The following is a 26,009-nucleotide window of genomic DNA, read 5'->3' as shown; positions in this document are numbered from 1 at the left end:
CTGATTTCAATTCCATCAATGGCCTCTTGCATTCTATCCATTCTGCTTATAAACCCTTCCAGAGTTTGTTTCATTTCTGCGATCTCCTTTCTGGCATCTGTGATCTCCTTCCGGACTTCATCCCATTTCTCTTGCGTATTTCTCTGCATCTCTGTCAGTATGTTTATGATTCTTATTTTGAATTCTTTGTCAGGAAGACTGGTTAGGTCTGTCTCCTTCTCTGGTGTTGTCTCTGTGATCTTTGTCTGCCTGTAGCTTTGCCTTTTCATGGTGATAGGAATAGTCTGCAGAACTGGGACGAGTGACGGCTGGAATGACTTCCTTTCTTGTTGGTTTGTGGCCCTCCTCTCCTGGGAGAACAGCGACCTCTAGTGGCTTGTGCTGCGCAGCTGCGCGCAGACAGGGCTTCTGCTTCCTGCCCGGCTGCTGTGGAGTTAATCTCCGCTCTTGCCGTGGGCGTGGCCTGGCTCGGGCAGCTACTTCAAAATGGTGGAGTCGCGTTGGAGCAGGAGCTTCTGGGAGGCTATTTATCTCCGTAAGGGGCCTGTCTGCTCCCTGCAGCCCAGGGGTTAGGGTGCCCAGAGATCCCGGATTCCCTACCTCTGGATTAAGTGACCCGCCCTGCCCCTTTCAGACTTCCAAAAAGCACCCGCCGAAACAAAACAACGACCACCAAAAAAAAAAATAAGAAAAAAAAATTTTTTAATTAAAAAAAAAAAAAAAAAAAAGGGGTGGTCGTTCGTTTTTCTTTATTCTCCGGTGCCAGCCTCAGGCCTCTGCTCACCGGTCTTTCTGCCCTGTTTCCCTAGTATTGGGGTCCCTATCCCTTTAAGACTTCCAAAAAGCGCTCGCCAAAACAAAACAGCAAAAAAGCAAAAAAAAAAAAAAAAAATTGTCGCGCGCTTTTCTTATGTCCTCTGTCGCCCAGCCTCCAGTGCCCGCTCACTGTTCTTGCTGCCCTGTTTCCCTAGTATTGGGGTCCCTATCCCTTTAAGACTTCCAAAAAGCGCTCGCCAAAACAAAACAGCAAAAAAGCAAAAAAAAAAATGGTCGCGCGCTTTTCTTATGTCCTCTGTCGCCCAGCCTCCAGTGCCTGCTCACTGTTCTTGCTGCCCTGTTTCCCTAGTATTGGGGTCCCTATCCCTTTAAGACTTCCAAAAAGCGCTCGCCAAAACAAAACAGCAAAAAAGCAAAAAAAAAATGGTCGCGCGCTTTTCTTATGCCCTCTGTCGCCCAGCCTCCAGTGCCCGCTCACTGTTCTTGCTGCCCTGTTTTCCCAGTATCGAGCGCCCTGCACTCTGGCCCGGATGGCTGGGGCTGGGTGTTCGGCAGTCCTGGGCTCCGTCTCCCTCCCGCTCTGCCTGCTCTTCTCCCGCCGGGAGCTGGGGGGAGGGGCGCTCGGCTCCCACGGGGCTGGGGCTTGTATCTTACCCCCTTCGCGAGGCGCTGGGTTCTCTCAGGTGCGGATGTGGTCTGGATATTGTCCTGTGTCCTCTGGTCTTTATTCTAGGAAGGGTTGTCTTTGTTATATTTTCATAGATATACGTTGTTTTGGGAGGAGATTTCCGCTGCTCTACTCACGCCGCCATCTTCCGCCCCTCTCCTCTTTTTTATTATATACTCAGTTTCCATAAAATAAAGGTGCATAAAGTGTTGGTTCTGATCTTACTGATCAAATCAGTGGCATTAAGTTAAAGATAGTCATTGTGTTCCAAGGCTATTTGTTGAAAGCCTCATTTCAAGGAGCTTTGCATATATATATAATTGTTATTTATATTGTGTGGAAATGTCAACATTATCCAACCCCATGTGTCATACATTGAATTTGGACATGATAAAAATGCTGTATTTTTTCTTGATAAGAAATAGGTGAGAATGGAATTTTTATTAACCTTTTGAAGTTGCTTTGTCTATATTCCTGCAAGATATAAAAGAATGAACATACTAATAGTCATCTTTTTACAATATTAAAAATCCCAAAACTGAAGTATTAAATCACTACTTTGTTGTCTAATGAAGTATACTTAAAAAGAGGCTATCCTTTAGCATATGCTCTGATTGAAATTAGTGATTCATGAAAATATATCATTACTTAATTGGCTAAGCTCAGCAGTACATATAATCATCAGTGACAGAAAAAGGAGTTAAAGCCACTAACTGCCTGCAAATTATTGAAGGGAAGTTCAAGAAATGAGATTAAGCTTGGCAAGAGTTATTTATGAAAAGAGTCAATTGAGAAAAAGTGCCATAGCAGTCATTAAACTAATGAAGGGAAGCTCCTAAAATCACATTTTAAGGGCATATCCTTAGGGTCAGAATATAAACGAATGCTATTTTATTTTGCAGTTCATTGAAACTTAGTCTGGCATTTAAAACATTGTGCATTGTATGTTTAGGAGTAGCAAGTGCCTATGAGTTTCCTATCAGAAAATTACAAAAACAAGTATATCAAAATATGGTTCTAATTTCTGATGAAATTTGTTCAGATGTTTTTATCTAAAGTGATGAAGTTTTGCCGATGTTGGACAAACTGCTTTGTGATTTTACTGCATTTGATCTTGGAGATGAAATAACAGAATTTCTCATCTTAGAAACAGAAATATGAGTATGAAGATCAACACTTTATACATGAAATAATCTATAATTTATAAAGTGTATTCAGATAGACTTACTAATTTGTCTCTTCCCAAAGGGCATATTTGTGCTAGCAAAACTAATGTGTTTTGTCACATATGTATGTACACCTGAATCAAGAAGAACAATTCTGTTTCTATAACTCCAAAATTCTGAATCTGTTTGGAAGAAACATGAATAAATGCTTTAATTTTCTCAGTTTTTTTTTATAATAACATATGTTACTAATACATATGAATTAACAAACTGTGAATAGAAGAGACCTTGGGAAATTTATGAGGTATGTTCAGCAATTTAGCTCAGGCAAAAATAATGTATGTACAGTTCAACATACTATCTTCATACTCCAACATTAGTCATTTAGAAAAATGTTTAAGAAAATATCTAATTGCTAAATAGACATTGATGGGAGGCTATTTAACAAAAAGTAGATGATGCTGATTGTATGTGCTAAGTTGGGGTTAAGTAAGACAGAAAGCCAGTTTCATTCTTAAAAGGTCACAGTCATAACATATAGTCATTTCTTGTATTAACAAAACAAGAGTTGATCATTGTAATTCAAGGATTTTGAAAACCAGCAATACATTTCAGGGCTGTGTCTGTATATTACTCAGCAGATTTTGAAATTCATATCACTTATGTTTAAAATGAAGACATTATTAGAAATATCTCTATATATGCTCTGTTGGTAGTATTTTATTTTGTGTTTATATTCTCAGGATTCTAAAACTTGGTTGATTTCATACAATCTGTTATTCTCAAAATAAGTAAGTAAGTAAGTAAGAGAGCTTCTTGACTGGGTAACAATATCACCTATCACAATACCATTATGATAGGCTCATTTTGCTGTAATTTTATTTGAGTTAAGACCACTCTGTAGTTGGCTTGACCACATTATGATTCCTTTTCTGAATCAAATGTGCTGCTTTTCTGAAATTTGAGTACATTTTGGGTAGCATAGACATCCTTTTTGCTGGTTGCTCAAAATGAAAAGATGAAAAATTTTTTTTCTAAATAAAGTTGTTAATAGTTGCTCTCATTAAGTGAACCAGGTAACAAATTCTGTCAATACTCTCTAGGGTAGAGGGTTCAAAGTTATGATGGTGGGTGTGTAATTGTAAGTCTGAGTGCACCCCCACCTGGGCCTGTTGCAATGGATATAGCTGCTTGAGAGACCTAAAAGAAATGCCTAAGGAGAGTGAACAAAATTTATTAGGGACTTAGGTACAAGGAGTCCAGGAGTGGTGGCTGGATGAGGCTGCGCACTGCTCCTGAGTTTAGGGAAAGAACTGATTGTATGGAGTAAGGAGACTGAAGCTACGTGAGTGCCAGAGGCAAGAGGCATGTATGACTGATGACTTACCTTACAGGTTTTGCTGGGAGGAATAATCCTATTGTGACCAGCACTCCAAGGAACAGACCCTGTATCACAGGCGTCTGCATTCCTTTGCCACTGGATGTTTCTGCCAATAAGGGCTGGGGCTGCTTCCAGCCAGGCCCCAGCTGTTATACAGTAGCCTGGTAAGTCTAGGGAAGGAGAGGGTCATGTGGATACATGGTTATTATTGGACATGGGGTTATAAGCATGTAATTCTGGTCCCCACAGTTGGGGTCTAGGGTTTCTCAAACTTTTCACCACCATGCTCCAGTCTTATGACAGTGAAACCTTTGTGACCAGGACATACCAGTTAGGAGATAATAATACACATTTTTCCTAGGAACTTGTGGCTATGACTCACCTGTGCATCATGATCTAGTTTTCTTACTTGCCATGTTACATGTTTCTCCCACTATCATAAGAAGAGTGTTCTTATGAAACATTTCATAAGCTGAAATGGTATAAAGTGAGGAAGCAATTGCCATTGATTTCTATGGAAAACATATTTTTAACAAAAGAAAATTTAAGAAAGGAAATTTTTTCCCGGACCCCAAAAATAATCCCTTAGGCTTTTCTGATACCTTAGAGCACATCTTATTAACAAATGTACAAAATAAGTCTAGATAAAGCACAGATGCTCACAGACAGTTGAAAGCCATGAAGGTGCAGGGCCAAGATGCTGAGCGTGGCTTCCTGGGGAAGGAACTTAGTGGGGCCACCCTTGCTACTTGGCATAGGCACTACCTTTATAATGGTTTGCCACAAACAAATGCTGAATGCCATTTTTGCTTTTTGCCTTTTTTTTTGTAAAGGTGAAAATCCTCCTTTGATTTCTTTCAGATAGTGAAAACAGGTACCAGTGTAGGTTTTCATCAAAGCAAAGTGGCTTTACATGAACTCTAGAAAATGGGTTACCTGTGTACCTGTCACTTTTTAGGTCTCCTGTTTGAGGCCATTGGGACATAAGATTCTTTGTGATGTTAATGTTGATGTCAACTATGGCAGCAGGGCCATGAATGTCCATTTAAGGTAGCAATGTAGCTGTTTCCTCTTGGTGTTGAGGATGCCAGTGCCTGAGTTTAGAAGATGTTTTCCACAGGTGGTGAATATATCAATACCAATAGTGCTAATGTATCCATGTGCCAAATTTTGTTTTCCCCTGCTTTTATTTTATTTCCTTTTGTATGAGTTTTCTTACATTGTGACTGTAGTATGAGCCTGTGAGTACTTATCTAGAAAACAATCATTGAAACAGTAAAATTCTCTCTCTAACTTTGACATCATGACCGCAAATCAAATTTGTGAGGCTCTACTCACTTCTTCCTTAGGGTGCCTTCTTTCACAGGTGGCTTCTCATATCCTCTTGGCTAGACCAGCTTGACTTTTAAGCTCTGGACAATGTGGTTTCAAACTTGAATCCTTGATGCTCTGAGCTACACCAGCCAAGTTAATTAATTATGACATGGAAAAGGACATAAAACATTTTTTGAAACAAGAAAGCCTGGGATATATCCTGTTGAATATTGCAGTACTGGCACAAAAAGTGTGTTATTATTCTCTATTTCCCTTTTATAACCAGAATCAATATTCCCAGAGCACTCCCCTTCAAAGACACACTAGTGTGTATGTTTTAAGCATTAAATGCAGGGCTTTTTTTTTTTTTTAGTATTTTTTGCTCCCCTGAGAGAATAGAGGGAAGGGAAGCAAAATATTCTAACAATTCCTTGTTCCATAAATTAATCTATTGGTATGTGTATGTATACATGTATGTCTGTGTTTAAAGTAATATCAGGTACTCTTTCTTAATGTTAATGAAAAAAAAGTTAAAGTGAATTATGATTATTGATCTTTTATTTGTAATTATAGCTGTTAAAATAATAAATCAGTCTAAACATATGGATAATTTTTTTACAACTCAAGGGCCAATTAAAAATATATTCAAAAGCAGAAGAAGTGTTATAGTAGGTTTATTTTATTTTTCTTTTTGGCTAAAGATGTTAAATATATTTTTTTAGACTTTTTACCCATTTCTCCCCACCCTTTATAATGCCTTTCTGGCAACCAACCAACTGTTCTCTGCATCTATGATTTTATTTTTTTTAATTACACGTATAGGAGAGATCATATGGTATTTGTCTTTCTCTAACTTATTTCACTTAGCACAATACCCTCTAGGTCCAACCATGTTGTCACAAGGCAAGATTTTTTATGGTTTAATATTCCATTGTATATAAGTGCCACAATTTCTTATCCATTCACCCAGTAATGGACACTTAGGTTGTTTTTTCATATCTTGGCTATTGTAAATAATGCTGCAGTGAACATGGAGGTACAGATATCTTTTCAAATTAGTGTTTTTGTTTTTGTTTTCCTTGGGTAAATACCTACAAGTAGAATTGCTCAAACATATGGTCTATTTTTAATTTTTTGAAGAACCACCATATGGTTTTCCATAGTGGCTGCACCAATCTACATTCTAACTAACAGTTCCCTCTTTTCATTTAACACTTGCTATTTCTTGTGTTTTTGTTACTAGCCATTCTAACAGATGCAAAGTAATATCTCATTGTAGTTTTGATTTACATTTCTCCGGTGATTAGTGATGTTGGGCATCTTTTCACGTGCCTGTCGACCATCAATATGTTCTCTTTGGAACAATGTCCATTCAGATCTTAAGAATTTTTTCATTTTTCAATCAGATTGTTTCCTTTTTGCTTCTGTATTGTGTGAGTTCTTTTTGTGTGTGTGTGTGTGTGTGTGTTAGCCGAGTTTCAGATATACGATTTTATAAATGTATTCTCAATAATTCAATCGAATTGTTCAATAAAATAATCTATTAGTGTGTGTATGTATACCTATGGTTTAAGGAACTCTGGGTATTCTTGAATGGAAAATTAGCAAGAAGAATAAACAGATAATATCATAGTAAGAAAATTCTGTATTCATTTTGCTATATTATTGAAACAATTTTAAATAAAGTTAGGTTCAGTGCTTTTCTCTTATTGAATGTATGCATTTCTCCTGCAAAATAAATGAACTGTAGTCAATAATATTATCCTTGCAACAACAAATGTAAAATAGGAAATGCTAATATACTGCTATGTCATTTACATTGTACATCTATTCTATGCTTTTTGGCCTAGATTAGCTCTGTTAATTACCAACTATGTTTAGTCCCTCTTAGACTAAGCATTTATTTGGGCTTCTTCAATATAATCTATCAATTTTGGCTCCCAAGACAAGTTACAAAGTAAAAATAAAATAAATTCAACCATTGTATGTTTCCTGTTTCCTTAGGATATGAGATTTATCTCCAACTAATAGATCTTTTGTTTTTCTAATAACTGTATAACAATTGATTCTCCATCTGATTTTAATAGCATAAATTCTTAATTTTGTTTCTCAAGGGTAAATGTCATAGTAATTTTTCATCATACCTATCTCTTTTTTAATATTCAAATTTACATTATTTCTGATAATGAGTAAATACCTATTTTTTCAAAGCACAAGATAACTTATTGCTTATTTCCAGGATTAATTTTCATATTTAAAAAGAAATTATATAAAATATTTACACTCTTGGACCCGGCCAAGATGGCGGCGTGAGTAGAGCAGCGGAAATCTCCTCCCAAAACCACATATATCTATGAAATATAACAAAGACAACTCTTCCTAGAAAAAAGACCAGAGGACACAGGACAACATCCAGACCACATCCAAACCTGTGAGAACCCAGTGCCTCGTAAAGGGGGTGACTCCACCACTTTGGAGCGGCAGACCGAGACAGGCCACACCCACAGAAACAGTGGAGATAAACTCCATAGCAGCCGGGCAGGAAGCAGAAGCCCTGTCTGCGTGCAGCTACCCAGCACAAGCCACTAGACATTGCTGTTCTCCCAGGAGAGGAGGGCCACAAACCAACAAGAAGGGAAGTTCTTCCAGCCGTCACTCGTTCCAGCTCTGCAAACTATTTTTATCACCATGAAAAGGCAAAATTACAGGCCGACAAAGATCACAGAGAAAACACCAGAGAAGGAGACAGACCTAACCAGTCTTCCTGACAAAGAATTCAAAATAAAAATCATAAACATGCTGACAGAGATACAGAGAAATACGCAAGAGATATGGGATGAAGTCTGGAGGGAGATCACAGATGCCAGAAAGGAGATTACAGAAATGAAACAAACTCTGGAAGGGTTTATAAGCAGAATAGATAGGATGCAAGAGGTCATTGATGGAATTGAAACCAGAGAACAGGAACGCATAGAAGCTGACATAGAGAGAGATGAAAGGATCTACAGGAATGAAACAATATTAAGAGAACTATGAGACCAATCCAAAAGGAACAATATCCGTATTATAGGGGTACCAGAAGAAGAGAGAGAAAAAGGGATAGAAAGTATCTTGGAAGAAATAATTGCTGAAAACTTTCCCAAACTGGGGGAGGAAATAATCGAACAGACCACGGAAATACACAGAACCCCCAACAGAAAGGATCCAAGGAGGACAACACCAAGACACAAAATAATTAAAATGGCAAAGATCAAGGACAAGGAAAGAGTTTTAAAGGCAGCTAGAGAGAAAAAGGTCACCTATAAAGGGAAACTCATCAGGCTAACGTCAGATTTCTCAACAGAAACCCTACAGGCCAGAAGAGAATGGCATGATATATTAAATGCAATGAAACAGAAGGGCCTTGAACCAAGGATACTGTATCCAGCACGACTATAATTCAAATATGATGGTGGGATTAAACAATTCCCAGACAAACAAAAGCTGAGGGAATTTGCTTCCCACAAACCACCTCTACAGGACATCTTACAGGAACTGCTCTAGATGGGAGCACTCCTAGAAAGAGCACAGCACAAAACACCCAACATATGAAGAATGGAGGAGGAGGAATAAGAAGGGAGAGAAGAAAAGAATCTCCAGAACAGTGTATATAACAGCTCAATAAGCGAGCTAAGTTAGGCAGTAAGATACTAAAGAGGCTAACCTTGAACCTTTGGTAACCACGAATTTAAAGCCTGCAATGGCAATAAGTACATATCTTTCAATAGTCACCCTAAATGTTAATTGCCTGAATGCACCAATCAAAAGACACAAAGTAATAGAATGGATAAAAAAGCAAGACCCATCTATATGATGCTTACAAGAAACTCACCTCAAACCCAAAGACATGTACAGACTAAAAGTCAAGGGATGGAAAAACATATTTCAGGCAAACAACAGCGAGAAGAAAGCAGAGGTTGCAGTACTAATATCAGACAAAATAGACTTCAAAACAAAGAAAGTAACAAGAGATAAAGAAGGACACTACATAATGATAAAGGGCTCAGTCCAACAAGAGGATATAACCATTCTAAATATATATGCACCCAACACAGGAGCACCAGCATATGTGAAACAAATACTAACAGAACTAAAGGGGGAAATAGACTGCAATGCATTCATTCTAGGAGACTTCAACACACCACTCACCCCAAAGGATAGATCCACCGGGCAGAAAATAAGTAAGGACACGGAAGCACTGAACAACACAGTAGAGCAGATGGACCTAATAGACATCTACAGAACTCTACATCCAAAAGCAACAGGATACACATTCTTCTCAAGTGCACATGGAACATTCTCCAGAATAGACCACATACTAGGCCACAAAAAGAGCGTCAGAAAATTCCAAAAGATTGAAATCCTACCAACCAACTTTTCAGACCACAAAGTCATAAAACCAGAAATAAACTGTACAAAGAAAGCAAAAAGGCTCACAAACACATGGAGGCTTAAAAACACGCTCCTAAATAATCAATGGATCAATGACCAAATCAAAATGGAGATCCAGCAATATATGGAAACAAATGACAACAACAACACTAAGCCCCAACTTCTGTGGGACACAGCAAAGTAGTCTTAAGAGGAAAGCATCTAGCAAACCAAGCATATTTAAAAAAGGAAGAGCAATTCCACATGAATGGTCTAATGTCATAATTATCAAAATTGGAAAAAGAAGAACAAATGAGGCCTAAGGTCAGCAGAAGGAGGGACATAATAAAGATCAGAGAAGAAATAAATAAAATTGAGAAGAATAAAACAATAGCAAAAATCAATGAAACCAAGAGCTGGTTCTTCAAGTAAATAAACAAAATAGATAAGCCTCTAGCCAGACTTATTAAGAGGAAAAGAGAGTCAACACAAATCAACAGTATCAGAAAAGAGAAAGGAAAAATCACGACGGACCCCACAGAAATACAAAGAATTATTAGAGAATACTATGAAAACGTATATGCTAACAAGCTGGGAAACCTAGGAGAAATGGACAACTTCCTAGAAAAATACAGCCTTCCAAGACTGACCCAGAATGAAACAGAAAATCTAAACAGACCAATTACCAGCAACGAAATTGTAGTGGTAATCAAAAAAGTACCCAAGAACAAAACTCCGGGAAAGATGGATTTACCTCAGAATTTTATCAGACACACAGGGAAGACATAATACCCATTCTCCTTAAAGTTTTCCAAAAAATAGAGGAGGAGGGTTTACTCCCAGACTCATTCTATGAAGCTAACATCACCCTAATACAAAACCAGGCAAAGACCCCACGAAAAAAGAAAACTACAGAGCAATATCCCCGATGAACGTAGATGCAAAATTACTCAACAAAATATTAGCAAACTGAATTCAAAAATACATCAAAAGGATCATACACCATGAACAAGTGGGATTCATCCCAGGGATGCAAGGATGGTACAACATCATCCACCACATCAACAAAAAGAAAGACAAAAACCACATGATCATCTCCATAGATGCTGAAAAAGCATTTGACAAAGTTCAACATCCATTCATGATAAAAACTCTCAGCAAAATGGGAATAGATGGCAAGAACCTTAACATAATAACGGCCATCTATGATAAACCCACAGCCAACATTATATTGAACAGTGAGAAGCTGAAAGCATTTCCTCTGAGATCGGGATCTAGGCAGGGATGACCACTCTCCCTACTGTTATTTAACATAGTACTGGAGGTCCTAGCCATGGCAATCAGACAAAACAAAAAAATACAAGGAATCCAGATTGGTAAAGAAGAAGTCAAACTGTCACTATTTGCAGATGACATGATACTGTACATAAAAAAACCTAAAGACTCCACCCCGAAACTATTAGAACTGATATCGGAATACAGCAAAGTTGCAGGATACAAAATCAACACACAGAAATCTGTAGCTTTCCTATACACTAACAATGAACCAACAGAAAGGGAAATCAGGAAAACAACTCCATTCATAATTGCATCAAAAAAAATAAAATACCTAGGAATAAACCTAACCAAAGAAGTGAAAGACCTCTACTCTGAAAACTACAAGTCACTCTTAAGAGAAATTAAAGGGGACACTAACAGATGGAAACTCATCCCATGCTTGTGGCTAGGAAGAATTAATATCGTCAAAATGGCCATCCTGCCCAAAGCAATTTACAGATTTGATGCAATCCCTATGAAACTACCAGCAACATTCTTCAATGAACTGGAGCAAATAATTCAAAAATTCATATGGAAACTCCAAAGACCCCGAATAGCCAAAGCAATCCTGAGAAAGAAGAATAAAGTAGGGGGGATCTCACTCCCCAACTTCAAGCTCTACTATAAAGCCGTAGTAATCAAGACAATTTGGTACTGGCACAAGAGCAGAGCCACAGACCAATGGAACAGACTAGAGAAACAGAGATTAACCCAGACATATATGGTCAATTAATGTTTGATAAAGGAGCCATGGACATACAATGGTAAAATGACAGTCTCTTCAACAGATGGTGCTGGCAAAACTGGACAGCTACATGTAGGAGAATGAAACTGGACCATTGTCTAACCCCATATACAAAAGTAAACTCAAAATGGATCAAAGACCTGAATGTAAGTCATGAAACCATTAAACTCTTGGAAGGAAACATTGGCAAAATCCTCTTAGACATAAACATGAGTGACCTCTTCTTGAACATATCTCCCCAGGCAAGGAAAACAACAGCAAAAATGAACAAGTGGAACTATATTATGCTGAAAAGCTTCTGTACAGCAAAAGACACCATCAATAGAACAAAAAGGGACCGTACAGTATGGGAGAATATATTTGAAAATGACTCATCCCATAAAGGCTTGACGTCCAGAATATATAAAGAGCTCACACACCTCAACAAACAAAAAACAAATAACCCAATTAAAAAATGGGCAGAGGAACTGAACAGACAGTTCTCCAAAGAAGAAATACAGATGGCTAACAGACACATGGAAAGATGCTCCACATCGCTAATTATCAGAGAAATGCAAATTAAAACTACAAAGAGGTATCACCTCACACCAGTAAGGATGGCTGCCATCCAAAAGACAAACAACAACAAATGTTGGTGAGGCTATGGAGGAAGGGGAACCCTCCTACACTGCTGATGGGAATGTAAATTAGTTCAACCATTGTGGAAAGCAGTATGGAGGTACATCGAAATGCTCAAAACAGACTTCCCATTTGACCCAGGAATTGCACTCCTAGGAATTTACCCTAAGAATGCAGCAATCAAGTTTGAGAAAGACCAATGCACCCGTATGTTTATCCCAGCATTATTTACAATAGCCAAGAATTGGAAGCAACCTAAATGTCCATTGATAGATGAATGGATAAAGAAGATGTGGTACATATACACAATGGAATACTACTCAGACATAAGAAAAGGGCAAATCCTACCATTTGCAGCAGCATGGATGGAGCTGGAGAGTATTATGCTCAGTGAAACCAGCCAAGCAGAGAAAGAGAAATACCAAATGATTTCACTCATCTGTGGAATATAAGAACAAAGGAAAAACTAAAGGAACAAAACAGCAGCAGAATCACAGAACTCAAGAATGGACTAACAGGTACTAAAGGGAAAGGGACTGGGGAGGATGGGTGGATAGGGAGGGATAAGGGCGTGAGAAGAAGGGGGATACTAAGATTAGCATGCACGGGTGGTGGGAGAAAGGGGAGGGCTGTACAACACAGAGAAGGCAAGTAGTGATTCTACAACATTTTGCTATTCTGATGGACAGTGACTGTAAAGGGGTTTATAGGGGGGACCTGGTATAGGAGAGAGCCTAGTAAACATAATATTCATCATGTAAGTGTAGATTAATGATACCAAAAAAAAAAAAATAAGGCAGTTCCTGTGTGGTAACCTCCAACGAGTTCTACACAAGGGTATAAAGGGCATATAAAAGTGTAGGCAAAGGGTCTGTTTGTGTTTATACAGAGGATCAAAGCCTAATTTGGCTACCCTGAAAATGAACTAAGATACGATATGAAAAAGAACTTCCAACATCAGCACTCTCTGGAAGACTCATGCCAGAAGATGATCATCAAAAAACCCCAACAAAGATCCATGCGCTGCTACAGGTGTAGATGCACTCATCCCACCAGTTCCTGGACTTGCCATGGGAATGAAGAAGGAGATATCTAAGCTGGCCTGTGCATACAGTAAAACAACAAATTTGACTGGATCTATACTGTTGAAACTCAACCAAGAATTAGGAGAAGTGCAAATTGTAGCACTCCAAAATCTTACAACTACAGACTATTTACTGTTAAAAGAACATATGGGATGTGAACAGGCCCCAGGAATGGGTCGTTTTAATTTGTCTGATTTCAAGTTCAGTTGCACAATATCCACCATATCATAGATAAGTTTTCACAAAGGCCTAAGGTGCCTAACTGGTTTTCTTGATTTCACTGGAGATGGCTGGTAATTACAGGTATGCTTTGGTTATGTAACTATACTCCTATTATGTTAATGTGTGTGCACAATTTAATTAGTAGTTTAAAACCTATACATGCTGAAGTTACTCTACAAGAAGTTATGTCAAAGAAATAATCAATCTTCCCATGTTTTCTTCCATCTGCTACTTCTATAGCTTTTCTTCTTCCTTCCTAATTACAACCCTTAAATAGAATTCATGCCTCATATCAAATTTACCGAGTATCATAATTCTTCCAAGTGGTAAAGATACCTCAAGACAAATGCTGGGCATAGAAGCCACAGGGCATAAATATGCAAAGAAGTAAAAAGCTAACCTTTTCAAACAATAACGCTTCTCTCTCACCTACCAACTTCACATTTCCCTGTATGGCCCCGGAAGATGACTGGTTAGCCAGAGATGGATAAGATCCCTCAAGGGAGGAACAACCTAAGACAGGCACAGTCGCAGGGGGGCCATCAGGTGAGAAATTGGGGATCAACAGAGGTGAAGCTTAGAACCTCACCCCCCCTGTTCTGAGAGAAATCTTCTGCATACGTGGATGTTTTATTGCCCTTGTCTAGCTTGGATTAACACATAGTCTACAGGCACACACCTGATCATCTACATTTGCTCTCTTACAACACTAAACTATGTTTTCTACCTTTATCTTGTATCTACCTACCACTTCAGCATTTTATTAAAAACAAAATAATAAAGAGAGAAATGTGGTATCCACATATAAATCAAGTATAAAAATCAAATGAGTATTCATATTTGAACTGACTGTGTATAGTTCATAATGCATGAGCAAAACCGAAAGTTTCTGTGATGACTGCCCTTGTACTGTTCACCATGTAACTTATTCACTATGTAAGAATTTGTTCTCCATGTAAGAACTTGTTCATTATGCTTCAGAAGATTGGAGACTGATGAAAATTAGGCTTGGGGTGGATTAATGACTGTGCATTGAGCATTGACTCCCCTATACAGAATTTTATTGTTGTTAACAACCATTTGATCAATAAATATGAGGGATGCCCTCAAAAAAAAAATAAAAATATATTTACACTTTTAATACTTTAGGTTAATGGTCTTTAAAATTACAATTTTAAGAAGGCTAATTTCTTAGTGAGTTTATTATTCCTATATGGTTGATTTTAAAACATTTAATAGAATGTAACTACTTGTTGTTTTAGGCATATATGCTGAAAATCAGTGTTAAAAATTCTATGCCCTTTTGAAATCTGATCATTAACATAGGAATACTTTTTTCTTTTTGTGGAAGAATATAGGAATTTCCTTTTATTTTTTGATTCTGCATTTAATCTGTTATGCCTAATGTTGATATTTTCATATTCACTGTCCAAACTGCACAGAGCTTCTTAAAAGTTCATGCATTTATTCTATACTGTAAATTAATTTTGATTGTTTATTCAAGTAACTGTCCTCTCCCTAGTCTCTGTTCTCTCTTCCTGAAACTTCCTTTAGTTTTCTCATTTAGTACTTGAGAGACGTGCCATTTCCTTTCATCTCTCTGGTAGTACTTTCTGCCTGGGTCTGACCCCAAATCTGCTGTTACTTGAATTGCTCCTCCTCAGTTGATAAGATGTCATTCCTGTCTTGCTGCATTCAACATTTTTTTTTACTTTAGTTTTTATAAGTTTGACTATGATGTGCTTTGAATTATAATTGATTTCTTTGGATTTACCTTGTTTGAGGTTTGCTCACTTACTGAATCTGTAAGTTTATGTTTCTTACCAAATTTAGAAAGTTTTCAGCCATAATTTACTCAGGGCTTTTTGGCCCTGTCCTATTTCTGCTCTCTTTCTGGGATTCTAATGACACAAATGTTAGATTTGCTGATATGGTTCCACAGATCCCTGTGTCTCTATTCATTTTTTCCTTGTTTTTTCCTATCTTTTTTGCTCAGATTGGGTAATTTCCTTTGTTATAGTTTCCAATTTATTTGTTATTTATTCTGTCCTCTCCATTCTGCTGTCAAAACTGTCATTTGAGTTTTTAAATTTCATTTATTTCATTCATTTCATTTTCCAGTTTCTTAATTTTCATCTGGTTCTTTTTTATATTATCTATTTCCTTGCTGAGACTATTTCCTCACTTGTTTTTAAGCATGTTCCTAATTTCTTGTGGGATCATTTTTATGACGACTGCTTTAAAATTTTTGTCAGATGATTTTAATATCATAATGTTTGTGTTCATATATAATTGAGTATATTTTTCATACTAGAGGTCATATTTCATTTTTAATATTTTTCAGTTTGAGATCTTCCTGGTTCTTGTTACTATAAATAATTTTTAACTAACATTTGGACATTTAGGTATTATGCTATGAGGCTCTGGATCTCATTTAAACTTTCTGTTTTGCAGGCTTCCTCTGACACCTCTCTAGCAGGGGCCACCACCTCATTAAAGCCATGTTGGGGCAGAAGTCCAGGTTTCCGACTTGGCTTCCATTGATACCTTAGGAAGGGGGCTTCCTCATAATTGTTCAGTGAGATGGGAATTCTGGCTTACCACCAGGACTCCTCAGACATTTCCCTCATTGGAGGGGTAGGAGTGCCTCGTTACAGCTCCCTGTATGGCTTCCACTGACACCATTGGTGGGAGTACTTGGGGGAGAATGGTGGCTTGCTTACTGCTTGATAATGGAGAGGAGGCCTTCTCTAGGCCACTCTGATATGACACCAGAAGAAGAGGGAGGTTCCTCTTCTTATTGCCAGATGTGGGTGAAAATCCAGCTTTTCTACACAGTCTCCACTGGCACCCTGGGAGCTTGTTATAGCCCATTGGGATGATAGTCCCAGATCGCTACTGAGTCCTCACTAACACTGCACCTGGAGGTGGGGGGATTGGGACTCCTTGTTACAGCCTGGCAGTGTGGAAATCTAGGCTACCTCCTTGGTCTTTACTGGTGTGGTTAGGGGTTGGGACAGTTCTTCCCTCCTGTGGTGTTCAGCTAAACAGAGCAGTTATTCCTAATTGTTTTCTGTTTCCTTATGCTGTACCGCTTCCGTAGGCTTGTGTTAGGGCTTTTTAATTTTTTGGTTTGGGCCCCATTCTGTGTTTCTAGTTTCTTCATCATCAGATCTAGAGCCTAGGAGGCAGAAGAAAACCCAGGAAACTTACGTTCCATTTTGTTCTTGGGGTGTGGGAATCCTAGCTCATTGACATCTTCTCTCCATGTCAGTGTCTTCTTGCATTTGTCTTATATGTAATATCCATTTTTTGTTTGTACTTAGAGGATAGATTAGGAAAAATTATATTAGCTTCTTGGAAATGGAAATCCTTATTCTATAATTTTTTAACTTTTACTGACCTGTTCTTAAGATCTAATTTTTTTTTGGTTCTCACTGTTGCTTCATTATAACATTACTGATTTTGTGTGTATGGTCAACTTATTCTCCTTTAATAGAAGGGTATTAGCTCTACATTTGTTTATATTTTTATTTTCCTTTCTACATTAACTATGTTTACTTAGAATTCCATTGCTTCTACTTGTTGTTCTCTTTCTTTTCTATTAGAGATATTCCTCAGAGAGTTGACTCCTTGTCTGTCCATTTTAATTGATGTTTCTATGAGAAGCTAACCAGATGTTCTAGTAGAGTACACAGGCTTGTTAACTGATTAGACTAAATATAGTGTGACTGGGCAGGGACTCATCCATTTCACTAGTGTCCTCTAAACACAATGATTTGTAATTTCTTGTTTGGGCAGATGACAGAAATACTTGAGACATTGCAATAGTGATTTTACAGATAAAGAAAGAGAGAGAGAGAGAAGAAAGAAGGAAGGAAGGGAGGGAGGGAGGGAGGGAAGGAAGGAAAGGAAGTAAGGAAGTTTTGGAGAAAAACTAAATATATACTTACTCAGATTACAAAATTTGAAACAGTGATGGAAGTGAGAGAGGAGGAAATGATGGCAAACAGGGCAGAGGGAGCCCAAATTAAGCCACTTTCTATTGGCATAATGGACCAACAACAATGAATACATAGTAGAAATGCATGGAAAACAAAATATTAACCATATTCCAGGGGAAAAATCATGAAAATAGATGAAATCCAAACACAAACTAGGAATAAGTACGTGTCTTGCACAGAAAAAAACAAACAGCTATTTGTTATCAACCCATGAAAATACAATTAACAGGTTGGTTCTGTATGTCTCTTCAGCAAAATTAAAATATATGACCCATGGATGTATTATTTTGTTTTATTTTCATGCAGAATAGTTATTTGGGACATAGCATATCTAAAAATGCATTTACATTTTATCCACACATGTCACCATTTGGTTGGGTAGAAATCATAAAAAACCAGAGTGATTGTGACTTTCTTGCCAAGAGTCTATGCATTTAAAGAAAAATCACAGTAGATAGGTATGTAGAGATAGTATTTCACTTCATTTGGACCTACTTTTTAAAATAGACTTTAATTTAGAACAGTTTTAGATTCACAGAAAAATAGAGCAAAGATTACACAGAATTGCCATATACTTCCTAATCCCACACATTTAGAGCCTCCCCACTGTCAAGAACCCTGACTAAAGTGGTACATTTTTTATAACCAATAAACCTACATTGACACATTATCACCCGCAGTCTACAGTTCACATTAGGATTCACTCTTTGTGTTGTACATTCCATGTGTTTTGACAAATATGTAGTAACATGTATCCACCTTTATACAAAGTATCACTTCTCTAAAAATTCTCTGAGCTCTGCCTTTTCATCCCTCCCATCCCTCTGATTCATAGAAACTAATTATCTTTTTACTGTCATCATAGTTTTGCCCTTTCCAGAAAGTCATACAGTTGAACTCATACAGCATGTAGCCTTTTGGATAGGCTTCCTTCACTTAGTGGTGTGCAATTAAGGTTCTTCCATATATTTTCATGGGTTGGTAGCTCACTTCTTTTTAATACTGAATAATATCCCATTATCTGGATGTGCCAAAGTTTGTTTATCCATTCACCTACTGAAGGACATCTTGGCTGTTTTGATGTTTAGCAATGATGAATAAAGCAATGGTGTTAAATATCCCTGGGCAGGTTTTTGTGTGGACATGTTTCCATCTCACTTGAACAAATATCAAGGAGCATGATTGCTGGATCACATGGTAAGAGTATGTTTCATTTTGTAAGAAACTGTCTTCCAAAGTATTTACTGTTTTACATTCCCACCAGCAATGAATGAGAGTTTCCGTTGTTCCGCATCCTCATGAGCACTTGGTGTTTTGAATATTTCAGTTTCTGGCCATTCTAATAATTGTATAATGGGTCAGTGTTGTTTTAATTTGTGATTCCTTAGTGAGATATGATGTTGAGCATCTTTTCCTATGCTTATCTGTCATCTGTGTATCTTCTTTGGTCAGGCATCTGTTCAGAACTTTTGCCTATTTTTTAATCAGGATTTTCATTTTCTTACTGTTGATTTTTAATAGTTCTTTTCATATTTTGGATAATAGTATTTTATCAGGTAAGTGTTTTGCAAATATTTTCTTGTAGTCTGTGGCTTTTCTTCTTATTCTCTTGATAGTATCTTTAACAAACTAGTTTTTAATTTTAATGAAATCCAACTTACTATTTCTTTCACGGTTGTGCCTTTGGTGTTCTATCTCCAAGCCCAATATATTTATATTAAAAAAAATTTAAAAGAAATTTGGCACTACATATCAGCTGTGAATCTTTTAGTTGGCTTCCAGTAGCCTAATCAAAGACTGACTCATAGTAGTCACTTTATAGAGAGTGAACCTTTTTAGAATAATTTTTAGAATAGATGCAAAGTAAAAGAATGCTTGGTTAAATGTCACTTAGCTATTTGGGTGCTGGGAGATGGATATGTGGTTATGTAACTGGTTGCCAGTTACCTTTTAATTCTGTGTATTTGATTATATAGCCCTACCTCCCAACCACAACCCCCACCCCAAACTCCCACATTACTCCTTACTTGAAACTGAATTCCTTCTTTTGGTCAATCTGAACCTTGATTTTCTTTAGGAGCCAGAAGGAAATAATTGTTGTCTCCTTTGAACTCTTTTGAATTTCTTTAGTGCATACAGCCTACACACTGTCAATCACTTTTCTATCATTTCAAAATTGCTTTCATATTGCTTCATATATATGGTTATTTTCTCATCTTCTAGATGCACATTTCTTCAGGGCAGTACAAGAAGACTCTTTTACTAATTTTCACATTTTATTGAAGCCATACTGGGTTAAGACATGAAATCTGAGCCTGACATAGCCAGCAGGTGTCAGGTACTCTGCAGGAAAGGAAGGATGGAGAGGAGCCTTGTTCCTGTTTGTCTCACCAGGACCCCTTACTCTAAACTGGGTAAGGAGATGAAGAATGAGCAAAACATGAGGAGCAAATACACAAAGTGCTCTTTTAGGAGACAGGGACAATAAGGGAAAGGGCAATGAATGCATAAATGAATACACTGACTCATCAAAGAAAATAATTGGGAAGAGGAGGAAAAATAACATTTTTGTACTAATTTATAAATGATGGATCATTTTTAAAAAGGTGAATAAGTTGTGGTAAATATTGCTGTGGGGGTAGTTAGAACATAAGGAAGGGGAAGTTGCCCATTCAAAGAAGAAACTTGTTAGATCAGTCAAGATCCATTCAGGAGAAATGGGAGTACTCTCTGTATGGGAAAAAGAATTAAATAAGGTAATTTGTTTTTGTTATGTGAAGGAATATCTGAATATACAAAGAATATGTAGTGAGGCCACACAGAAATTAGAATTAGCAGTGAATGCTTAATTTTTATGTCAAATTGACTGGGCCACAATGTACCCAGATTGGGTCAAACATTATTCTGGGTGTTTCTGTGAGGATGTTTTTGGATAAGATTAACATTTAAATTGGAAGATTGACTAAAGCATATTGACTTGCCTGTTGTGGGATGGCATCAACTAATGAATTGAAAGCCTGAGTATAAATAGAAAAGCGGACCCTCACTTAGTTAGTAAATTCTTTCTACCTGACAGCCTTTGATTAAGACATCAGTTTTTTCCTGCATTTGACTAAGATTGAAACCTCAGCTTTTCCTGGCTTTCAAGCCTGCTGACCTTAAGACTGGAACTGCACTGTCGGCTCTCCTGACTCAGGCCTTCAGACCAGACTGAAACTACAAGATTGTTTCTACTGGGTCTCTAGCTTGCCAATTAACCCTGCAGATCTTGGGTCCTGTCAGCCTCCATAAAAATACACACACACACACACACACATGCACACACACATGTGTACCATATATTGTAGATATGTATATGCAAATCATATATATAATTTGCATATAGGCATCATATATACAGTATATGATATGTGTATATATCTAAAATATATGATGTGTGTATGTATATACATCATATATATACACACCATATGATATGAATATGTATGTATGTGTGTGTATATATATATATATATCATATAATATGTATATATGCATCCCATTAGTTTTATTTCTCTGGAGGACCCTAACTTATATAATCAGTAAGGAAGCTATCTTCATTCCTATGGCTGGAAGGGCAAATGGAGCATGTAGTGTTAACAGAGATCAGGAGCCAGGGCCACATAGCTGAACTTGGAAATCTGGATGGCATAAGGTGCGACTGTGGTGGAGTGGTTGATATCAGAAGCTAGAGTCATGGAGAAAATTCATTCTCTGCCAAACATCTATCCAATGCAATCAGTGAGAAAAATAATACCCTAACTTCTTCCTTCCTCTCATGCTCCAAACATTCATCATAACTTCCACTGGCTGAATAGAGCTGGAAGGTAGTTTGCAAAGGAGTCAGAAGAATTATTTCCTAGCACCATGCAACACAGAAAGAGACGGGTGGAGAATGAATCAAAAAGCAAATGTATACGACCTGTTCATTTAAGACAGAACACAAAGTACTGCTTTTGAAAATTTATATTTTTAATGAAATTCATGAACTTAGAGAAAAAACACTGAAAAAATTTGGAACTATTTTCAAAATACTATATAGTTCAAAATGAGGAGTAAAGTCAGCAGAAGGAGGGACATAATAAAGATCAGAGAAGAAATAAACAAAATTGAGAAGAATAAAACAATAGCAAAAATCAACGAAACCAAGAGCTGGTTCTTTGAGAAAATAAACAAAATAGATAAGCCTCTAGCCAAACTTATTAAGAGAAAAAGAGAATCAACACAAATCAACAGAATCAGAAATGAGAACGGAAAAACCATGACAGACTCCACAGAAATACAAAGAATTATTAAAGACTACTATGAAAACCTATATGCCAACAAGCTGGAAAACCTAGAAGAAATGGACAACTTCCTAGAAAAATACAACCTTCCAAGACTGACCAAGGAAGAAACACAAAAGTTAAACAAACCAATTACGAGCAAAGAAATTGAAAAGGTAATCAAAAAACTACCCAAGAACAAAACCCCCGGGCTGGACGGATTTACCGTGGAATTTTATCAGACACACAGAGAAGACATAACACCCATTTTCCTTAAAGTTTTCCAAAAAATAGAAAAAGAGGGAATACTCCCAAACTCATTCTATGAAGCCAACATCACCCTAATACCAAAACCAGGCTAAGACCCCACCAAAAAAGAAAATTACAGACCAATATCCCTGATGAATGTAGATGCAAAAATACTCAATAAAATATTAGCAAACTGAATACAACAGTATATCAAGAGGATCATACACCATGACCAAGTGGGATTCATCCCAGGGATTCAAGGATGGTACAACATTCGAAAATCCATCAACATCATCCACCACATTAACAAAAAGAAAGACAAAAACAACATGATCATCTCCATAGATGCTGAAAAAGCATTTGACAAAGTTCAACATCCATTCATGATAAAAACTCTCAGAAAAATGGGAATAGAGGGCAAGTACCTCAACATAATAAAGGCCATATATGATAAACCCACAGCCAACATTATACTGAACAGCGAGAAGCTGAAAGCATTTCCTCTGAGATCAGGAACTAGACAGGGATGCCCACTCTCCCCACTGTTATTCAACATAGTACTGGAGGTCCTAGCAACAGCAATCAGACAAAACAAAGAAATACAAGGAATCCAGATTGGTAAAGAAGAAGTTAAACTGTCACTATTTGCAGATGATATGATATTGTACATAAAAATCCCTAAAGACTCCACTCCAAAACTACTAGAACTGATATCAGAATACACCAAAGTTGCAGGATACAAAATTAACACACAGAAATCTGTAGCTTTCCTATACACTAACAATGAACCAATAGAAAGAGAAATCAGGAAAAAATTCCATTCACAACTGCATCAAAAAGAATAAAATACCTAGGAATAAACCTAACCAAAGAAGTGAAAGACCTATACCCTGAAAACTACAAGTCACTCTTAAGAGAAATTAAAGGGGACACTAACAAATGGAAACTCATCCCATGCTCATGGCTAGGAAGAATTAATATAGTCAAAATGGCCATCCTGCCCAAAGCAATTTACAGATTTGATGCAATCCTTATGAAACTACCAGCCACATTCTTCAATGAACTGGAACAAATAATTCAAAAATTCATATGGAAACACCAAAGACCCCGAATAGCTAAAGCAATCCTGAGAAAGAGGAATAAAGTAAGGGGGATCTCACTCCCCAACTTCAAGCTCTACTATAAAGCCATAGTAATCAAGACAATTTGGTACTGGCACAAGAACAGAGCCACAGACCAGTGGAGCAGACTAGAGACTACAGACATTAACCCAAACATATATGGTCAATTAATATTTGATAAAGGAGCCATGGACATACAATGGCAAAATGACAGTCTCTTCAACAGATGGTGCTGGCAAAACTGGACAGCTGCATGTAGGAGAATGAAACTGGACCATTGTCTAACCCCATATACAAAAGTAAATTCAAAATGGATCAAAGACCTGAATGTAAGCCATGAAACCATTAAACTCCTGGAAAAAAACATAGGCAAAAACCTCTTAGAGATAAACATGAGTGACCTCTTCTTGAACATATCTCCCCAGGCAAGGAAAACAACAGCAAAAATGAACAAGTGGGACTATATTAAGCTGAAAAGCTTCTGTACAGCAAAAGACACCATCAGTAGAACAAAATGGAGCCCTACAGTATGGGAGAATATATTTGAAAATGACACATCCGATAAAGGCTTGACGTCCAGAATATATAAGGAGCTCACACGCCTCAACAAATAAAAAACAAATAATCCAGTTAAAAAGTGGGCAGAGGAATTGAACAGACAATTCTCCAAAAACGAAATACAGATGGCCAACAGACACATGAAAAGATGCTCTACATCGCTAATTATCAGAGAAATGCAAATTAAAACTACAATGAGATATCACCTCACACCAGTAAGGATGGCTGCCATCCAAAAGACAAACAACAACAAATGTTGGCGAGGCTGTGGAGAAAGGGGAACCCTCCTACACTGCTGTTGGGAATGTAAGTTAGTTCAACCATTGTGGAAAGCAGTATGGAGGTTCCTCAAAATCCTCAAAATAAACTTATCACTTGACCCAGGAATTCCACTCCTAGGAATTTACCCAAAGAATGCAGCACTCAAGTTTGAAAAAGACAGATGCACCCCTATGTTTATCGCAGCACTATTTACAATAGCCAATAACTGGAAGCAACCTAAGTGTCCATCAGTAGATGATTGGATAAAGAAAATGTGGTACATATATACAATGGAATATTACTCAGTCATAAGAAAAACAAATCCTACCATTTGCAGCAACATGGATGGAGCTAGAGGGTATTATGCTCAGTGAAATAAGCCAAGCAGAGAAAGAGAAATACCAAATGATTTCACTCATCTGTGGAGTATAAGAACAAAGGAAAAACTGAAAGAAGAAAACAACAGCAGAATCACAGAACCCATGAATGGACTAACAGTTCCTGTGTGGTGACTTCCAATAAGTTCTTCACAATGGTATAAAGGGCATATCAAAGTGTGGACAAAGGGTCTGTTTGTGTTTATACAGAGGATCCAAGCCCAATTTGGCTACCCAGAAAATGAAATAAGATACGATATGAAGAAGTTCCAACATCAACATACTCTGGAAGAGTCATTCCAGAAGATGATTATCAAAAAATGTCAACAAAGATCCTGACGCTGTTGCAGTTGTAGCTGCATTCATCCCACTGGTTCCTGGCATTGCCATTGGAATGAAGGGGGAGATATCTAAGCTGGTCTGTGCATACAGTAAAATAACAAATTTGACTGGATCTATACTGTTGGAACTCAACCAAGAATTAGGAGAAGTGCAAGTTGCAGCTCTCCAAAATCTTGAGACTACAGACTATCTACTGTTAAAAGAACATATGGGATGTGAACAGTTCCCAGGAATGTGTTGTTTTAAACTGTCTGATTTTTCTCAAACTATTCAAATTCACTTAGACAATATCCATCATATCATAGATAAGTGTTCACAAAGGCCTAAGGTGCCTAACTGGTTTTCTTGGTTTCACTGGAAATGGCTGGTAATTGTAGGTCTGCTTTGGTTATGCAACTGTATTCCTAATATGTTAATGTGTGTGTGCAATTTAATTAGTATTTTAAAACCTATACATGCTTAAGTTACTCTACAAGAAGATATGTCAAAGAAATAACCAATCTTCCCATGTTTTCTTCTGTCTGCTACTTCTATAGCTTTTCTTCTTCCTTCCTAATTACAACCCTTAAATAGAATTCGTGCCTCATATCAAATTTACCGAGTATCATAATTCTTCCAAGTGGTAAAGATACCTCAAGACAAATGCTGGGCATAAAACCCACAGGGCATAAATCTTCAAAGAAGTAAAAAGCTAACTTTTTCAAACAATATGGCTTCTCTCTCACTTACCAACTTTACATTTCCCTGTATGGCCCCGGAAGATGACTGGTTAGCCAGAGATGGGTAAGATTCCTCAAGGGAGGAACAACCTAAGACAGGCACAGTCGCAGGGGGGCCATCAGGTGAGAAACTGGGGATCAACAGAGGTGAGGCTTAGAACCTCACCCCCCCTGTTCTGAGAGAAATCTTCTGCATCCGTGAATGTTTTGTTGCCCTTGTCTATCTTGGATTAATACTTAGCCTATAGGCACACACCTGATCATCTACATTTGCTTTCTTACAGCACTAAACTATGTTTTCTACCTTTATCTTGCATCTACCTACCACTTCAGCATTTTATTGAAAATAATAATAATAATAATAATAAGGGA

The sequence above is a fragment of the Manis pentadactyla genome, chromosome 1 (assembly GCF_030020395.1).
Source record: "Manis pentadactyla isolate mManPen7 chromosome 1, mManPen7.hap1, whole genome shotgun sequence".
NCBI classification, from domain to species: Eukaryota; Metazoa; Chordata; class Mammalia; order Pholidota; family Manidae; genus Manis; species Manis pentadactyla.
This window is presented reverse-complemented; position numbering follows the sequence as displayed.